Genomic DNA, 14,487 nt, shown 5'->3' on the forward strand with positions numbered 1-14,487 from the left:
GGATAATTTGTTACGTTCGTTGTTCTGGAAATTTTCTCTTAGCTTTTTTTACTTAATAGGATGCAACGTTTTTGCCTTGAGTTGGTGATTTTTCTTTATTTTTTTTTAGTTCTTACTTGATCTCCACATCATAGGTAATTTAAATACAGGGCAGGAATAATAATACAATGGTATATTTCATTTGTTACCAAATATAGAGTACAAATAAAGGCCTTTGAGCCTATTAGTTGGCCTTACAAGACAGCATGTAGCCATAATATTCTATGTAGTCTACTGATAGAAGTTGTGATTACATTGAATTATGATCTGTGTTTTATTTCCGTATTCTATTTTGTACAACTACAAACACCCCTACCTGTATACCTGAATCTGCTTATTAAAGAAACCGGTAAAGCATCAAGTGGCCTGATAATTGACTTAGGGGACATACAGGCATTTAATCATTTTACGCTCTACGATCACCACCATAGTAAACTGGTCATTAATCTTAGAAGTCACCATTACAGTTAATGCACACAGTTATGTTTAGAACCTTGTTTATCAAGCACTGTATGAGCATCCACTTATATTTATTTTGTCATTTTCAAGGTGCTGGAAAGTGTTCTGGAGATGCAAGGATTATCCTGGATGTTCTGAAAAGGAAAAATTAATGTCTGCACCCATTGCAGACTCTTCAGAGATTCTTTTGTTGTTTACAAATTCTACATGTAGGCTGTAAAAATTTAAATGCTGTCTTCTAGTCTGAAATATAAATCGTCTATGGTAGGTTTTTTGTAGTTCCCATTAACAGTACAACATCACAGCAATGTTCAATCAGTCAGTCATTGGTTTTGGTTGAGTCAGGTGTTGCGTTAACCAAAAAATTGGAAGTCCATCTGTCATTATGACACATTGCAATTCACACCCTGGACCACCTGGTGGCGAGTTAGCATATTAATGAGCTGTTTTCTCACTTGATGCATCACCTTGTTAATTTCAGCAGAAAAACGTCACGGCAGCGGAGTGTCCGAAGTTTTTTCACAAAGCCCGATAACGATGATGGTGTTGATAAAAGAGATGAAAAAAGAGGGACTGATGCAGTGAAAAATGGAGAGTAAAAAACTAATCAGCCCTCTGCAAACATGAAGCGAGAAAGCGGAAGAAAGGAGGTTAGGCAGGAGTACAGAATTTAGTGGGAGCCATTCCACTTGGGATATTTGAATACCAACAAGCGGCTGCGCAATTAAGATCCATTCAGACCAGGTTTAAGTTAAGTGACTTAGTGTTCAGGCCACAGCGGGTGATCTGTTCATACTTTAAGTGCAATCGTTTAATTTCATTGTTTATATGTACAGGTCCTTCTCAAAAAATTAGCATATTGTGATAAAGTTCATTATTTTCCATAATGTCATGATGAAAATTTAACATTCATATATTTTAGATTCATTGCACACTAACTGAAATATTTCAGGTCTTTTATTGTCTTAATACGGATGATTTTGGCATACAGCTCATGAAAACCCAAAATTCCTATCTCACAAAATTAGCATATCATTAAAAGGGTCTCTAAACGAGCTATGAACCTAATCATCTGAATCAACGAGTTAACTCTAAACACCTGCAAAAGATTCCTGAGGCCTTTAAAACTCCCAGCCTGGTTCATCACTCAAAACCCCAATTATGGGTAAGACTGCCGACCTGACTGCTGTCCAGAAGGCCACTATTGACACCCTCAAGCAAGAGGGTAAGACACAGAAATAAATTTCTGAACAAATAGGCTGTTCCCAGAGTGCTGTATCAAGGCACCTCAGTGGGAAGTCTGTGGGAAGGAAAAAGTGTGGCAGAAAACGCTGCACAACAAGAAGAGGTGACCGGACCCTGAGGAAGATTGTGGAGAAGGGCTGATTCCAGACATTGGGGGACCTGCGGAAGCAGTGGACTGAGTCTGGAGTAGAAACATCCAGAGCCACCGTGTACAGGCGTGTGCAGGAAATGGGCTACAGGTGCCGCATTCCCCAGGTCAAGCCACTTTTGAACCAGAAACAGCGACAGAAGCGCCTGACCTGGGCTACAGAGAAGCAGCACTGGACTGTTGCTCAATGGTCCAAAGTACTTTTTTCGGATGAAAGCAAATTCTGCATGTCATTCGGAAATCAAGGTGACAGAGTCTGGAGGAAGACTGGGGAGAAGGAAATGCCAAAATGCCAGAAGTCCAGTGTCAAGTACCTGCAGTCAGTGATGGTCTGGGGTGCCGTGTCAGCTGCTGGTGTTGGTCCACCGTGTTTTATCAAGGGCAGGGTCAATGCAGCTAGCTATCAGGAGATTTTGGAGCACTTCATACTTCCATCTGCTGAAAAGCTTTATGGAGATGAAGATTTAATTTTTCAGCACGACCTGGCACCTGCTCACAGTGCCAAAACCACTGGTAAATGGTTTACTGACCATGGTATCACTGTGCTCAATTGGCCTGCCAACTCTCCTGACCTGAACCCCATAGAGAATCTGTGGGATATTGTGAAGAGAACATTGAGAGACTCAAGACCCAACACTCTGGATGAGCTAAAGGCCGCTATCAAAGCATCCTGGGCCTCCATAAGACCTCAGCAGGGCCACAGGCTGATTGCCTCCATGCCACGCCGCATTGAAGCAGTCATTTCTGCCAAAGGATTCCCGACCAAGTATTGAGTGCATAACTGTACATGATTATTTGAAGGTTGACGTTTTTTGTATTAAAAACACTTTTCTTTTATTGGTCGGATGAAATATGCTAATTTTGTGAGATAGGAATTTTGGGTTTTCATGAGCTGTATGCCAAAATCATCCGTATTAAGACAATAAAAGACCTGAAATATTTCAGTTAGTGTGCAATGAATCTAAAATATATGAATGTTAAATTTTCATCATGACATTATGGAAAATAATGAACTTTATCACAATATGCTAATGTTTTGAGAAGGACCTGTATTTAACACAGTGTTTTTTGTCACTAAAACGTTACATGTGGTTGATGTGGATTTTCTGTTCAGATTGTTAGGATTGAATATTAATTAAAATGAATGAAAATAAATGCTATTGAATTCTTTATTATTATTATTTTAAAAAAACTAAAGTGACAGGTAAAAATAGATTTTGACAGGATTTTTTGACTATCAGTGAAAGTGACAGACAAAAAAGTCTAGCGCAACCTCCGGGTTGAGCAACACATGTGACAACAGTCTCCTGTATTTTTCATGTACTTTAAGGGGACATATGATGCTTTTAAATCTTTCCTTTTTACACTTAAACCATTCAATTGTGGTCTATTTGAAGTGGAACTGCAATGCTTTGGTCTGAAATCCTTGTTATTGTTGCTTCAATAGTTCGTCCTTTAAGCCAGTTCTGAGGAGCGTCTGAGAGCGACTCGTTTTGGTGTGGTTTCTTTAAATGCGACTGAGGCACTTCACACCCTGCCCCCTCGAGGTCAAAGAGTGCTCCACTTTAACCCGTTCAGCCATTTCTGTAGTTTGATAGCAGAGATAGAATTATCTAGTGCCGCAGAAACACGACAAAAACAATGCAAAACTGTTAACGTAATAATACTATTATAAACACGGAGTACGGTTATGTCTTTAGGATTGCAAGTATCCAGGATCAGGAGAGGGAGTCAGTGAAAAGCCCACTACTGCTATTGGCCCTGGTTTGTCCTTATGGATGAGGTGGTGGGACAGAGGTCTTCCACAACACCTCCTGTCCTAATTGCCTTCATCCCTGAGGACACTCCAAGGCCAAGCGGAGCAGTGGGCAACCAGATGGAGAAGGAAGACAGTGAACCAGCAGGAGGAAGTCAGAAAAGAAAAAGGGACAGAGATGATGGATTTGATCAAGGAAGACATGAGGGCCTTCATCCCTGAGGACACTCCAAGGCCAAGCGGAGCAGTGGGCAACCAGATGGAGAAGGAAGACAGTGAACCAGCAGGAGGAAGTCAGAAAAGAAAAAAAAAAAAAAAAAAAAAAAAAGGGACAGAGATGATGGATTTGATCAAGGAGGACATGAGGGCCCCCTCCTTGAACCGTCACCTTAACGTGGTGGAGGGGTTTGAGTGCTCAAATGATCCTAGAGGCTATGTTGTCTGGGGCCTAAATGCCCCTGGTAGGGTCTCCCATGGCAAACAGGTTCTAGGTGATGGGTCAGACAAAGAATGGTTCAAGAACCCCTCATGAAGAACACAATATCGAGGCACGTGACGTCGCCCGGTACGGCGGAGCCGGGGTCCCACCCTGGAGCCAGGCCTGGGGTCGGGACTCGTCGGAGAGCGCCTGGTGGCCGGGTTGCTCCTCGTGGGACCCGGCCGGGCCAAGCCCGAACGAGAGACGCGAGGCCATCCTCCAGTGGGCCCACCACCTGCAGGGGGAACCGTGAGGGACCGGTGCAAAGAGGATTGGGTGGCGGACGAAGGTGGAGACCTCAACGGCCCGATCCCCGGATGCTTAGGCTGGCTCTAGGGACGTGGAATGTCACCTCGCTGGGGGGGAAGGAGTCTGAGCTTGTGCGGGAGGTCGAGAGATATCGACTAGAAATAGTTGGGCTCGCCTCCACGCACAGCGTGGGCTCTGGAACCCATCTCCTTGAGAGGGGTTGGACTCTCTTCTACTCTGGAGTGGCCCACGGGGAGAGGCGGCGGGCTGGTGTGGGTTTGCTTGTTGCCCCCCAGCTCAGCCGTCTCGTGTTGGGGTTTACCCCAGTGGATGAGAGGGTTGTATCCCTGCGCCTTCGGGTTGGGGAGAGGTCTCTGACTATCATTTCAGCCTACGGGCCGAGTGGTAGTGCAGAGTACCCTGCCTTCTTGGCGTCCCTGTCGGGGGTGCTGGATAGTGCCCCTCCCGGGGACTCCATTATTCTGCTAGGGGACTTCAACGCCCACGTGGGGAACGACAGTGACACCTGGAGAGGCGTGATCGGGAGGAATGGCCTCCCCGATCTGAATCCGAGTGGTGTTTTGTTATTGGACTTCTGCGCTAGTCACGGATTGTCCATAACGAACACCATGTTTAAACATAAGGGTGTCCATCAGTGCACTTGGCACCAGGACACCCTAGGCAGGAGGTCGATGATCGACTTTGTTGTCGTATCATCAGACCTTCGGCCGCATGTTTTGGACACTCGGGTGAAGAGAGGGGCTGAGCTGTCCACTGATCATCACCTGGTGGTGAGTTGGATCCGCTGGAGGAGGAGAAAGCCGGACAGACTCGGCAGGCCCAAGCGCATAGTGAGGGTCTGCTGGGAACGCCTGGCGGAGCCCTCGGCCAGGGATGTATTCAACTCCCACCTCCGGGAGAGCTTCGACCAGATCCCGGGGGATGTTGGAGACATAGACTCAGAGTGGACCATGTTCTCTGCATCTATTGTCGATGCTGCTGCCCATAGCTGCGGCCGTAAGGTCTGCGGTGCCTGTCGTGGCGGCAATCCCAGAACCCGGTGGTGGACACCGGCAGTAAGGGATGCTGTTAAGCTGAAGAAGGAGTCCTATCGGCTGTGGTTGGCTTGTGGGACTCCTGAGGCGGCTGACGGGTACCGTGAGGCCAAGCGTGCTGCGGCCCGGGCTGTGGCAGAGGCAAAAACTCGGGCCTGGGAAGAGTTCGGTGAGGCCATGGAGAAGGACTACCGGTTGGCCTCGAAGCGATTCTGGCAAACCGTCCGACGCCTCAGGAGGGGGAAGCAGTGCTCTGCCAACACTGTTTATAGTGGGGGCGGGAGACTGCTGACCTCGACTGAGGACATTATCGGGCGGTGGAAGGAGAACTTCGAGGATCTCCTCAATCCTGCCATCACGCATTCCGTGGTGGAAACAGAGGCTGGGGACTCGGGGTTGGACTCTTTCATCACCCAGGCTGAAGTCACCGAGGTGGTTAAAAAGCTCCGCGGTGGCAAGGCTTCGGGGGTGGATGAGATCCGCCCTGAGTACCTCAAGTCTCTGGATGTTGTAGGGCTGTCATGGTTGACACGCCTCTTCAACATTGCGTGGCGGTCGGGGACAGTGCCTCTGGACTGGCAGACTGGGGTGGTGGTCCCCCTTTATAAGAAGGGGGACCGGAGGGTGTGTTCCAACTACAGGGGGATCACACTCCTCAGCCTCCCTGGTAAGGCCTACGCCAGGGTATTGGAGAGGAGAGTCCGACCGATAGTCGAACCTCGGCTTCAGGAGGAACAGTGTGGTTTTCGTCCCAGCCGTGGAACACTGGACCAGCTCTATACCCTCTACAGGGTGCTCGAGGGTTCATGGGAGTTTGCCCAACCGGTTCACATGTGTTTTGTGGACATGGAGAAGGCATTCGACTGTGTCCCTCGTGATGCCCTGTGGGGGGTGCTCCAGGAGTATGGAATCGGGGGCCCTTTATTAGGGGCCATCCGGTCCCTGTACGAGCGGAGCAGGAGTTTGGTCCGCATTGCCGGCACTAAGTCGGACCTGTTCCCAGTGCATGTTGGACTCCGGCAGGGCTGCCCTTTGTCGCCGGTCCTGTTCATAACTTTTATGGACAGGATTTCTAGACGCAGCCAAGGGCCGGAGGGGGTCTGGTTTGGGGACCAGTGGATTTCGTCTCTTCTTTTTGCGGATGACGTGGTCCTGCTGGCCCCCTCTAGCCAAGACCTACAGCATGCGCTGTGGCGGTTCGCAGCCGAGTGTGAAGCGGCTGGGATGAGGATCAGCTCCTCCAAGTCCGAGGCCATGGTACTCGACCGGAAAAGGGTGGCTTGTCCTCTTCAGGTTGGAGGGGAGTTCCTGCCTCAAGTGGAGGAGTTTAAGTATCTCGGGGTCTTGTTCACGAGTGAGGGAAGAATGGAGCGGGAGATCGACAGACGGATCGGTGCAGCTGCCACAGTAATGGGGGCGCTGTGCCGGTCCATTGTGGTGAAGAGAGAGCTGAGCCGAAAAGCAAAGCTCTCAATTTACTGGTCGGTCTACGTTCCTACCCTCACCTATGGCCATGAACTTTGGGTCATGACCGAAAGAACGAGATCACGGATACAAGCGGCTGAAATGAGCTTCCTCCGTAGGGTGGCCGGGCACTCCCTTAGAGATAGGGTGAGGAGCTCGGCCATCCGGGAGGGGCTCGGAGTAGAGCCGCTGCTCCTCCACATCGAGAGGAGCCAGTTGAGGTGGCTCGGGCATCTATACCGGATGCCTCCTGGACGCCTTCCCCGGGAGGTGTTCCAGGCTCGTCCCACCGGGAGGAGGCCCAGGGGACGGCCCAGGACACGCTGGAGGGACTATGTCTCTCGGCTGGCCTGGGAACGCCTTGGGCTCCCCCTGGAGGAACTGGAGGAGGTGTCTGGAGAGAGGGACGTCTGGGCGTCTCTGCTGAGTCTGCTGCCCCCGCGACCCGGTCCTGGATAAGCGGAAGACGACGAACGACGAACGAACGAACGACATGAGGGCACAAAGAATGGACAGACTGTTTGTCCATCTTAGAAAGAGTGGTACTGAAAATATACCCCCAGTTGTTGCCCTCCTACGGCCTCCTCCACATCTCCTGGTGTACTGGCCTGTCTCCTGGTAGCGCCTCCAGGCTCTGGACACTACGCTGACAGACACAGCAAACCTTCTTGCCACAGCTCGCATTGATGTGCCATCCTGGTTGAGCTGCACTACCTGAGCCACTTGTGTGTGTTGTAGAGTCCGTCTCATGCTACCATGAGTGTGAAAGCACCACCAACATTCAAAAGTGACCAAAACATCAGCCAGAAAGCATAAGTACCGACAAGTGGTCTGTGGTCCCCACCTGCAGAACCACTCCTTTATTGAGTGTGTCATGCTAATCACCAAAGATTTCCCCCTGTTGTCTATTCCATTTGCACAACAGCATGTGAAACTGATTGTCAATCAGTGTTGCTTCCTAAGTGGACAGTTTGATTTCACAGACGTTTGATTTACTTGGAGTTATATTGTGTTGTTTAAGTCTTCCCTTTATTTTTTTCAGCAGTGTATATACAGGGGTTGGACAATGAAACTGAAACACCTGTCATTTTAGTGTGGGAGGCTTCATGGCTAAATTGGACCAGCCTGGTAGCCAGTCTTCATTGATTGCACATTGCACCAGTAAGAGCAGAGTGTGAAGGTTCAATTAGCAGGGTAGGAGCACAGTTTTGCTCAAAATATTGAAATGCACACAACATTATGGGTGACATACCAGAGTTCAAAAGAGGACAAACTGTTGGTGCACGTCTTGCTGGCGCATCTGTGACCAAGACAGCAAGTTTTTGTGATGTATCAAGAGCCACGGTATCCAGGGTAATGTCAGCATACCACCAAGAAGGACGAACCACATCCAACAAGATTAACTGTGGACGCAAGAAGAAGCTGTCTGAAAGGGATGTTCGGGTGCTAACCCGGATTGTATCCAAAAAACATAAAACCATGGCTGCCCAAATCACGGCAGAATTAAATGTGCACCTCAACTCTCCTATTTCCACCAGAACTGTCCGGCGGGAGCTCCACAGGGTCAATATACATGGCCGGGCTGCTATAGCCAAACGTTTGGTCACTCATGCCAATGCCAAACATCAGTTTCAATGGTGCAAGGAGCGCAAATCTTGGGCTGTGGACAATCTGAAACATGTATTGTTCTCTGATGAGTCCACCTTTACTGTTTTCCCCACATCCGGGAGAGTTACGGTGTGGAGAAGCCCCAAAGAAGCGTACCACCCAGACTGTTGCATGCCCAGAGTGAAGCATGGGGGTGGATCAGTGATGGTTTGGGCTGCCATATCATGGCATTCCCTTGGCCCAATACTTGTGCTAGATAGGCGCGTCACTGCCAAGAACTACCGAACCATTCTTGAGGACCATGTGCATCCAATGGTTCAAACATTGTATCCTGAAGGCGGTGCCGTGTATCAGGATGACAATGCACCAATACACACAGCAAGACTGGTGAAAGATTGGTTTGATGAACATGAAAGTGAAGTTGAACATCTCCCATGGCCTGCACAGTCACCAGATCTAAATATTATTGAGCCACTTTGGGGTGTTTTGGAGGAGCGAGTCAGGAAACCTTTTCCACCACCAGTATAACGCAGTGACCTGGCCACTATCCTGCAAGAAGAATGGCTTAAAATCCCTCTGACCACTGTGCAGGACTTGTACATGTCATTCCCAAGACAAATTGACGCTGTATTGGCCGCAAAAGGAGGCCCTACACCATACTAATAAATTATTGCGGTCTAAAACCAGGTGTTTCAGTTTCATTGTCCAACCCCTGTATCTATATATATATATATATATACACACCACCAGAACATGACTACTGTATGCAGGCAGGTATAATATTATAGATGTGATTCATGTTTGAGGGGTATAACTAATTGTCATATTTTGTGAGAGGCATCACAAATATCTGCAGACTACCTGTGTGATGCTTCGCTCACCATCCTGAAAGACAAACCACAGGTCTCAGTTGCAGCGTCCCATCCATGTCTCTGACCTTGCGACAGATTTAGCCACACCGCCAGACTTTTTGTTCAGAAAGACATCTGCCTCTTTGTTCTGTTGAAGAGGTGTTCCAGGAACCGGTCACTCATGTTGATCCTGCTGTCGCCATTGTAAATATTTTTACATAGTTTTATTTTATACCTTTTGTGTCTTGTAATCTTGATGTGTTTGAATGTTCTTTCTTTCCACATTCTGTTTAAAATGCTATTTGTAATTTTCAAAATAAACTGTGTTTAGAAATTTAAATGAAGTTGATGTATTGTTAGGTCAAATGGAAATAAAATACATTGGTGACAAAAACAATATTGAAATTTATTAGAACAGCTTAAAAGTTTAAGAAACTATCTGAACAAAACTTAATATTATTTCTTATATAGCACCTTATTTTGGTACCATTCTTTCTAAGATGGAAAACAGTCCATTCTCTGTGCCCTCATGTCCTCCTTGATCAAATCCATCATCTCTGTCCCTTTTTCTTTTCTGACCTCTTCCTGCTGGCTCACTCTCTTCCTTCTCCATCTGGTTGCCCACCGCTCCGCTTGGCCCTGGAGTGTCCTCAGGGATGGAGGCAATTAGGACAGGAGGTGTTGTGGAAGACCTCTGTCCCAACACCTCATCCATAAGGACAAACCAGGGCCAAGTAGCAGCAGTGGGCTTTTCACTGACTCCCTCTCCTGACCCTGGATACTGGCAATCCTAAAGTTAGAAGGAAGAAAAAAAGAGTTGACTAAACAGAGAAACCAATAAGACTTTTAGAAATATTTTTTATTTGTGTGTGACATGAGAAGTTCTGAACAAACTTTATATTTCTTTATCATATTGTCCCACTTTTTTTTGGCCTGCAAGGGGGTGACCTTCCCCTGTTGGCCCATCTTCTCCAGAATTGTCCTAAACAAGCAAAAGGAAAGAGGGAAAACCAAAGGAAGTATGTTAATCACTGAATGGATATTTATGAAAGTTAGAAAGATAGAAGTTTTTGAAACTGGACAGAAACTGACTGCAAAGAATGTTGTTATTGTACCTCCAAGCCACAGTGGCCGAGTTTTTAGCTCCAGTAAAAAGGTGGTGGTTCTCACCCCTGAGCTTAATAAACTGGCCCGACTGCTCCTTTGTCCCTAAACAACAAAAAAACCCCATCTTGCTGAATATCAGTGTAAAAAAAGTCTTAATTTTAATTTGCAGAACATATTAAAATATTTCTATGCAAATGCCTAAAACAAGATCTTTCAAACTTTTCACTTCTTCACTGAGATTTTCTTGCATTTGAAAGTGTATTTCTCTTCAGCTGTACCTGGAATCACGAATTATAATGCTAGCTGAATTATAAATACAATTTTAAAAACACATATAAGACATTTCTTCATCAAAAATGAATATTTAAAAGCTTATTTATTCTCAATCACACTCTCCAGCGATACGGTAAGATTACATAAAATTGTCCATTTATTCAGGTTAACTTTAATATCACCTGTAATGTCGAATCGACTTACATGAACAGTCAGTCAGTCAGTCATTTTCTACCGCTTATTCCATAGTGGGTCACGGGGGAGCTGGTGCCTATCTCCAGCAGTCGATGGGCGAGAGGCGGGGTATACCCTGGACAGGTCGCCAGTCCATCGCAGCTTACATGAACAAATGACACAATACATTAAAATAATACTAACATAAACTGTTAGAAATCACTTGTGTTTAACGTTCACTGTGATGACTGCCGGCGGGAGCTCAATGCCGATAGTCCGGTCAGATCACTACCGGGTTAGCTTGCTCCACCGCCGGTAGGGCTGGCGAGGCAAGCCGGCAGTTACTACGGTGGGAGCGGAAAACTCCGAACACGTTGGAGCAGGTTTGAAATTAAGCAATGTCTTGATAAATCAAGCAGATTGTTCACGTCTACACAGTTATATTTCCGCACTAAAAACATTGTAAAAGTTCATTTGTGTTACAGAAAGTGTAATTTTTCACAGTTTACTCACAGCTTTTGCCACTGTGGTCCGTCATGGCTGCCCCTGTTTGACCAAACCGCTTCGACCCGCAATGAATCATGGGAAAAGATGGACCACGAAGGATACTCACAACTCATCCTTCAAATTGGGCAAAAGAAGGACACTTTTGTCAGCCGCATTTCAGAGACCTTCCGCGCCGGGCTGTGACGTAATCAGCCCACAAGTACGCACTTGGAAGGATCCAGCCCCTGAATTGGGACACACCCTCGGCCTGCACATGGATCCTCCTCCTTCCTGTATATTGACCAATAGGAGAGGAGCTGGAGAGAAGAAGGCAGGCCTCCTCATTTGCATAATGAAGCAGAAATGCATACGGTAAAGGAAAAAGAGAGATGAGGAAATGTAAAAAGAACAAAGGCATGTGTAAGGAAAAGGAAAAAGAAAACATTTACATTTCTTGATGAAAACGCATGTGTAAGGAAAAGGAAAAACAATATATATATATTTCTTGATAAAAATGCATGTCTAAGTAAAAGGAAAAACAAAATATATATATTTCTGCTTTTATTTTTAATTTTGTCAGGATCGGTCCTCCATACCTTACCACTAGATGCCGCCTGAGTTCCGGAGGTGAGAGCGAGACAGGTATTTGCAATCTTCATCAAACTGGAGGAGTTTAAGAGAGTGGAAACAAATACCGGCCATCCAGCTATAGGTTTTTCAATGCTTTAGAAAACTATAGTAACCCTCGTCGTTTCTGTGTTCCTCTCTAGGCTCCGCTGCAGATCCATTCTGGTTCAACTGTTTCCTCATTTGAACTGCTTCTCAAGCTTCAAGATTTCAAGGAAAGTTTTGGATTCCCTTCCAGCTGGCTGCTACTAGCTCTCCTACCTCCTTGCTTCAAGCTGAAGCGAACCCTGTCTACCCTCCAACGTTTACTCACCTCCAAGCCCGGCATTTGTAGCTCACCACCTCAGTAAGTGAGCTGCCTTCAGAGAAACCTCACCGCTGCACACTGAGTGAAGGATAAAGAGAAAAATAAATTCAGCCACCTCTGTGGTCATCTTCCGTCCCAGCTTCGACCCCCTCCATGCAAGATCATCAACATCACTCCGTATGCCTTCTTAAGAAAGTCTGTTTTTGTTCTCCATCAACTCACCCAACCTTCTCTCCATACAGTCGGTGTATCCAGTTCCAGTTCCCAGTCCACATTCACCTTCTGTAAATAAATTCATTAACTTTTCCTCTGTCTCCTGAGTGTTCTCTGCATGTGGGTCAAATTTGTTAATAAAACTATGACAGAACACTCAGGCCACACTGACCCAGCAGAGACTTTCAGGAGGACACTTTCTGAACACAGCCTCCAGATCCAGTCCCATGATTCCACACTCCGGGCATTGTTTGAGCAGCAAAGACAAACAAACCAACAGCTTGAGCAGGTGACATCTCTGTTACAGCACACTCTACTTCCCAAGGCCTCCACCACCCCAGAGGGTGCTGTAGGACCTCCCGTGTCTCACCAACTTCCTCCGGGACGAGACATAACTCCCCCTTACCCCGATAAATTTTCTGGAGAGGTGGGTAGTTGTCGAGGCTTTTTGCTTCATTGTTCCCTAGTTTTCAACCGGTCACCACAATGATTTCCTCATGACGATGCAAAAATATCATACATTTTAGGGTTGTTAACAGGAAAAGAACTCCGCTGGGCAGAGGCCAAGTTTCCAGATTGTAATCAGCTCTTTTGAGAAATTTATCCAGGAGTTTAAATTAACTTTTGCAACCGAATCTGACCCAATCAATATTTCTCGCCGCATGTGGGGACTGAAACAGCGAAATAAACCTTTAACTGAATTCTCCATAGAGTTTCGAACCATGGCAGCAGCTTCTGGCTGGGATTCCAATGCTCTTAAAGCAGCATCCAGTCTCTAGACAAAGCTTTAAAGGATGAATTAGCTTTGTTAGATGAACCCAAGAAACTGAATGAATTTATTACATTGGCAACCCGAATAGACAACCGGATGAGGGATAGAAGGAGGACCCGATCAGAGAGAGTAGTCGTGAGACCACAAATAGGTTCTGAGCCTCCACCTCATCACTCCCAATCACTACCTACTAGTCGTTCTGAATCAGAACCCATGCAACTGGGACACACCAGATTTACCCCCAAAGAGCGACAGCAATGCAGAGAGTCCAATCTGTGTATTTACTGTGGTTCATCTAATCATTTCATCACGCTCTGTCCCCTTCGGCCAAAAGAGAGGGTCCGTCAGCTGTAGAGGGGAAGTTGGCGGACTAAACACCTAAAGTTTTTGCCCCTAGATTCACATTACCTGCTACCCTGTTCTGGAACTAAAAGACTATGAATTGTCTGCTCTAATTGACTTGGGGTGTGAACAAAATTTAATTGATCAGTCCCTGGTTGAGCAAGCACAGATTGGGGTGGAAATTCTTCAAACCGTGCTTCAAGTCCAGGCTCTGGATGGAAGGATACTTCACCGCATAACCAATCGTACCAAGAATTTGGAGCTAGTACTCTCAGGTAACCACAAAGAACACATTTTGTTTTTTTTGTTTTTCCTCTCCGAAACAATCCTTTAGTTTTAGGTTTACCCTGGCTCCAAATTCACAATCCACATCTCAACTGATCTGAATTCCGCATCAATTCCTGGTCCACTAAATGCCTCTCTTCATGTTTACAGTCTGCAGTCTCTCCTAAGCCGCCTCCTGAGGATTCAGAAGAAGCTGAACTCCCTGATCTAACTCAGATTTCAGAAGAATACCATGATCTAAAAAGTGTGTTTAGCAAATCCCGAGCTCTGTCTCTTCCACCTCATCGTACGTATGACTGCGCAATTGATCTTCTTCCTGGAGCTCTGTTGCCCTCTAGTAGACTGTATAACATTTCCCAATCAGAACGACAGACTGGAGAAATATATTTCTGAATCCTTGGCGGCTGGAATCATCTGCCTGTCCTTATCCCCTTTAGGTGCTGGTTTTTTCTTTGTGGGGAAAAAAGATGGAACATTACGTCCCTGCATCGATTACAGAGGTTTGAATCAAATTACAATCAAAAATAAATATCGTCTCCCTCTGTTATC

The sequence above is a fragment of the Girardinichthys multiradiatus genome, chromosome 9 (assembly GCF_021462225.1).
Source record: "Girardinichthys multiradiatus isolate DD_20200921_A chromosome 9, DD_fGirMul_XY1, whole genome shotgun sequence".
Lineage (NCBI taxonomy): Eukaryota > Metazoa > Chordata > Actinopteri > Cyprinodontiformes > Goodeidae > Girardinichthys > Girardinichthys multiradiatus.